This window comes from Dermacentor silvarum, chromosome 5 (genome assembly GCF_013339745.2).
Source record: "Dermacentor silvarum isolate Dsil-2018 chromosome 5, BIME_Dsil_1.4, whole genome shotgun sequence".
Taxonomy (NCBI): domain Eukaryota; kingdom Metazoa; phylum Arthropoda; class Arachnida; order Ixodida; family Ixodidae; genus Dermacentor; species Dermacentor silvarum.
This window is the reverse complement of record NC_051158.1, coordinates 65,264,621-65,270,328: the sequence shown is the minus strand read 5'-3', so window position 1 is coordinate 65,270,328 and position 5,708 is coordinate 65,264,621.

Here is a 5,708-nt window from a genome sequence, read left to right as displayed (position 1 = left end):
TTGCAGTGACTGACCACACTCGGTGTTGTTTAACCGCTGCTTGCCTTCATAAGCTCGGGACAATAGGACTGGCTGACTCACCACGCATACAGGAACTGTCCTCTAAGATTATACGCCATGCTTACTATAACTAGAAGGCGAGGATTTGGGCCGTCAAGAAACGTCGTTACCGAGCTAGTCTAATCAGAACCACACATCTTGTGGAGCCTAAGCTCACCCGCGACAATAGAAAGGCGACACTTACGCTCGGCATTTTCTGTCTGAAGCCAGGGTGACAGCGGAAAACGACTGGAAACACAGCTGATTAACCGCTAGATTCTTCTCCTTCTCGGGCACGCGAATCGTGGCCGCGTGGCTCACGCGAACGGGTTCTTCTTCGTCTTGCGCGCCAGCATTACGATTACCCGCTACGGAGAAATGGCAGAGGCCGGGTTGTTGTTGTTGTTGCCTCAAAACATGGCTCGTACCCACGAGGGGGATTGGCCACACTGGATTAACTGAAACATACACCCAACAACGTACAAAAGGGGTAAAGGCGAACAATCAAAATGAAGCGTTCCTTAATTTATTACAGCGATCATCAATCTTCGGATACTTTTTCTTCTTCTTGCTGGGGTTTTGCGTGCCAAAACCAGTTCTGATTATGAGGCACGCCATAGTGGAGGGCCCCGGATTAATTTTGACCACTTCGGATACTTCAAGACTTTCCGCATAACACAATAAGTGATGCAGGCCTGTACATCAGTGATACCTATGTTGTGCTATACAACAAGGAAATGATGCTCATGCGCAATACACAATGTGAGTGAGTGAGTAAAAACTTTATTGAAAATAAGTAAAAGAAGGCATAGTACGAGCGGCTCGCTGGGCTTGGTCCAGAAAAGCCAATTGGCTCTCCCGAACCTCGTCCGCAAGCCATGCCTCCCGCTGCCTATTTTTCGTGAGTGGATGTCTGAGTACTACTATTGGGCTGTCTATGTGCGGAGGCCTCTTGGGACACTCCCATGTGATGTGTTTTAGTGCGGGTGCGTCTGTGCACCACGGGCACTCGTCAATGAACCTCGTGGGGTGTATTCTGTGTAGGTGGTGCAGGTTGGGGTGTGTATTCGTCTGAATACGACGGCAGTCCCTCTCCTGGTAGGCTGCTTAAATTTGAGTGAGAATGTCCAAAACACAATGTAGTCCTTTATAATAAATAACAGTTAAGAGCAATCTTCAGCTCAGTGCCTCCTAGATCTAAATGCATGGCAAAGGAGAAATCGTTTTTCTCGGCAACCACTGAACCAAATTTGATAATGTGTGTTGCATTAAAAAAAGTTACAATCTAGTGAATGTTGGTTGCGAATTGTTTATTTTGGTCGTAATTGTTTAAATAAAAATTGCCAGAAATCACAGATTTTCAGACACTGTTACTCAGCAATGAAACGCGATGTCGCAATTCAGTAAATTGCAACTAATAGTGCATCTAAAGCGGACAATTGGTACAATATGCAATGCACTCAAATAGACCCCTAACTTCTGAGTAGAACTTCTTCAAAACCCTTGTATACAAATCAACAAATTCACGCAAGATATAAATTGACATGTTAGATTTCTCCGCTTTGTATGTTCTAATGAATACAGTTTACAGAACTGCGATATCTGTTCTCCTCGTGGTAAAATAGTGTATGCAATTAGTGAAGCGAAATGTGCTAACACAGCCTAATTTACCATTTTTTCTTTATTGCAACTCTGAGAGTAAAATTTGTCCATCAGTGTTATATCTAGCGGATGAAATTTGCTGGAACCCGCCTATTTAAAATGCTGCCCTAGAAGTGCGTCGACTCGAGTCATGCGACCATACAGCCTGTCACCGGAAAATTACCACAAGAAATGCATCAAAATTGAGAGCCAAGGGAAAGAAGGACCTTTTGTAGATCTTTTCCTAGCTATAACGAGCCAGAAAACCAACACCTGGGAAAATAATTTCTATTGTGAGACATCGACCGATGCGATGCCTTTATTTCCGAGCAGCCGCCCGAAGCAGAGACGAAGCACCGCACGAGACAAACGATGATGATGAGTCGTATGTACAGATGATGACGATGAAGTGCACAAATAGCGCTCACACAAGATGACGAGTCGTTTGCACAGATGACGACGACGATATGCCCAAAATGCGCTCACACTATATATAAAAAATTAGGGACAGCTTCAGACTAAGTAGTGCGAAGACTGGGAAACCAGCGAAGCTGGTGGCCCTTCCCGAGCTCTAACTTTGCTTTCCTTTGCTCGACTCGGTTTGGCTTGGCTGGTTCTTAGCTTTAACTTTGCTTAACTTGGTTTCGCTTGGCTGGTTCTTAGCTTTGTCTTTGCTTTCCTTTGCTTAACTTGCTTTGGCTTGGCTGGTTCTTAGCCAAACTTAGCGGACCCCGAGTACCGGGACGATACTCAGGTTCTAAAGGCCACTTTACAGTCCGACGTAGCGTTGACGCGCGAGCGCGCTAAGCACGGCGACGCAACTCCAGCGAAAGCGCAGCAATCGTTCGTCGGCGTGCCTCGGCTGCAGCCGGCGTCGAGATGCGACATGCTACATTTCGCGCAGGCCTCGTCACCCAGAATGAACCACATCCGCGTCTCGTCGAGCAAGATGAGCTGGTGGATACTGGTGGCGGCCCGTGCAGCGAGTTCGCAGTTTCGTATCATCCTGAAACTCCAAGTTTCGTATAAAATGCTCATGCGTCAAGGCGGCGCGGCGGACTTAAGTTGGACTATAGAGCAATTGGTTTTTGCGCCACCGTAACGTGACGAACCTGGCGTCGCCAACCTCCATCGACGCTGGCTGACGCGCACGCTGCGTCGGACTATAAGGTGGCCTTAACCCTCGCTCGAGTAGCGGCACGGCGCTTTTCGGGCCGCGCTTGCTCTTCCTCGGGAGTGGCGATCTTCTTCGGCCGTCCCATAATCATGGCGATGCTCTCGGCGTGGTGGTGCAAGCCGTACTGTCGCCTCGCCGCGGCGACACGGAGCTTTTATCCTGTGCAGTGACATCATATCCGCAGCTGTGGCGCGGCTGTTGCGGCGCGCCCACGTGGCGAAAGCGGTGCGGCCGCTGGTAGGCTCCGCAATGCTTGCCTGTGGCGAGTGTAACCTGGGAGAGGGTGGCAACCTCGCCGAGCGATGACTTCACGTGCGTCACCCAGCAACGCCTCCCACTAGCTGTGCGAGCAGTTGGTATAGGCGACGTACGAGACGTCATCGCTCGGCGAGGTTTTCCAGCGTACAATTGACCGCAAACGAACAGGTTAAACAGGCTGTTAATATACAGGGGAGGCAGTGGGACACATTTTGTACCACCGTGATGAAAAATCGGATGGAGTTGTTGTATAAAGGGGCGCTTGCTTTGATGGCAAGAAAGGCGAGCGCAGAAGAGCTCCTCAAAAGTCCAGAACATAATCGCTAACCTTTCGGCTGACGTACACATTAGTGCTAAATTGAGGCAACAGCAAAGTTTGTTCTGCGTACCGACCAAGACGCTCATGGGCAGACTATGCAAGACATCCGAGATGCTTTTACAGGCAGCCTTTCTAGATCATTTTGAATGAGAGCGTTGCCACGATTGTGCTCAATGTCGCTTTTCAGCCTCAAAATGTCGCACCCGCGGTGTCCTGCGATAAATGAAACATGTAGAGGTTGCGTCTCTGAGCAACAAAAGATGCAGATACAGCACGTCACAATCGTCAAATATTGTCACGACTTGATGATCAATAACATCGCAGCAAAACTGTGAATGACGAAAGTAGCCGTTTATTTGGCGAACGTGTGCCCAGAAAACAAGTGATACTCGAAGCACAACGATAGCGGCGAATGCAGTCGGCGATCGTCGAAAATCTGATCAGCTGGTCAAGCACGTTGGCTTTTATACATGAATCGTATCGAAGGTTCCAGAGTAATTTCTGGTGCCCGCGTGTCTTCCAGAGAGTGCTACGCAATTCGCGTCGATCATACAATCAGAGTACACAAAGCTCGGTGACAACAGACAGCGGATAGAACCATCGATAGATAACATTCCAGAAACTTCCGATACATACAGACGCGTCCTACGCTGAGCGATAACACTTATTAGACGGTGAAACGTGGTCACGCGAGAAACATAAACAAGTACACGTGTCAATATGGTGTGCAAACTGCATTAAGTAATGTGCCGTATTTATTATTTGAAATTTTATTTATTTATATTGTCGATCCCATCAGGGATTATAACAGAAGGGCATGTATACACATAGTTTTCTTACAATATAACAATAACAATTAGCACAATGTTTAGCTTACATACAATACATTGATATTTAGCAAAGAGAAACAATAAGGTTGGCAGAATTAATAAAGCAATAAATCGTATTAAAAATGAACGAGAGTAATCAAAAAGGGAAACAATTGGCAAAGGTGACCGAAATCGTAGCATTAATAACAAGATGTACATTACAAGATGTAATTACAAGATGTACAGTATGCTTAGGAATAACAAGAGGTAATGAAATAAGCTAAGAATTAGAAGCGATAAAGAATGGTAGGCAGTAATAACAGTATACAAACAACTGGTAAAGAGGTAAAAAGATAGCATAAATAAACAATGGAACTCAGCAATGACAAAGTACTACAAGGTATTAAATTTAGGTTTACACAAGAGGTGATAATCTATAAATTAGGATTATGTATACAATAAAATAAAATGAAATGGCCCAGAAATAAATGGTAACAAAGGTAGGTCAGAATTGTGAAGCATGTATTTAAGTAGATATGGGCCGGTATTTTGCAGCGATGCGTTATGCTTTATTCTATACTAGTCTTATCATCCACCGCCGGCTGATCCCGTTGATAACGTGAGGGGACCGTCGCTCTGACGACTGACCAAGCGTGAAAAGCGCGAAAAGGCATCAGCATCGGAAAGGCATTGCTACAAAATAGCGGTCATGGTTGGGCTGCTTGTAATGGTAGAGTCCAGCTTGTTCCATCCACGCGTCATTAAAGAAAAAAAGGAATGCTATACTAACAAAGTCCCACCAACTTAACTTGCGCATGAATTATAATAATGCGCAATTGTACTAATCATCAACAAATTCAATTTTATCACATAAATTTGGACTCTTGTTCCTTGCTGCTTTTTATTTTCCGGGACGAAACTTTAAAGAACTCCAAAATTACTGGGTGCTTTTCCGCACCTTCACATCTCTATACTAACAGTAGGTGCATATCTAGTGCACAATCGATTTTTGAAGCTTACAGAGAAGCAAAGCAGAAGATCAATGCTATACAATATAGTAGATGACTTCGCATCATATTCAAAACAAGTCGCCTGCCGGAACTTGTACTGGAGGCCGCAGACGATACGTTTCGCATCTGGCGGAGAGAAGGCAACAGGTGTCCGTATGCATAAAGTATGACAGCCTGCATAACAGCCTGTTTTCTGAAAGCGCAACGGACAATTCATGGTATTCAGCCTTTATACTGTCACGACAACAATGGAAGGGGCTGGAAGGCATGATATCCCGGTCAATTTGAAGTCTCATGCAGGCTGTCACGTTCGGTCCGACGACCGCTGACCTGGCTTTCTCTTCTCCGCTAGTGAAATTGGCGCACGTTCGCCGCAAGCAGTGTTTGCGTCTACTAATTGTAGACTGCACATCATTAGTGCATATGAGCCGCTGAGCCACCGAGGTGCCATAATG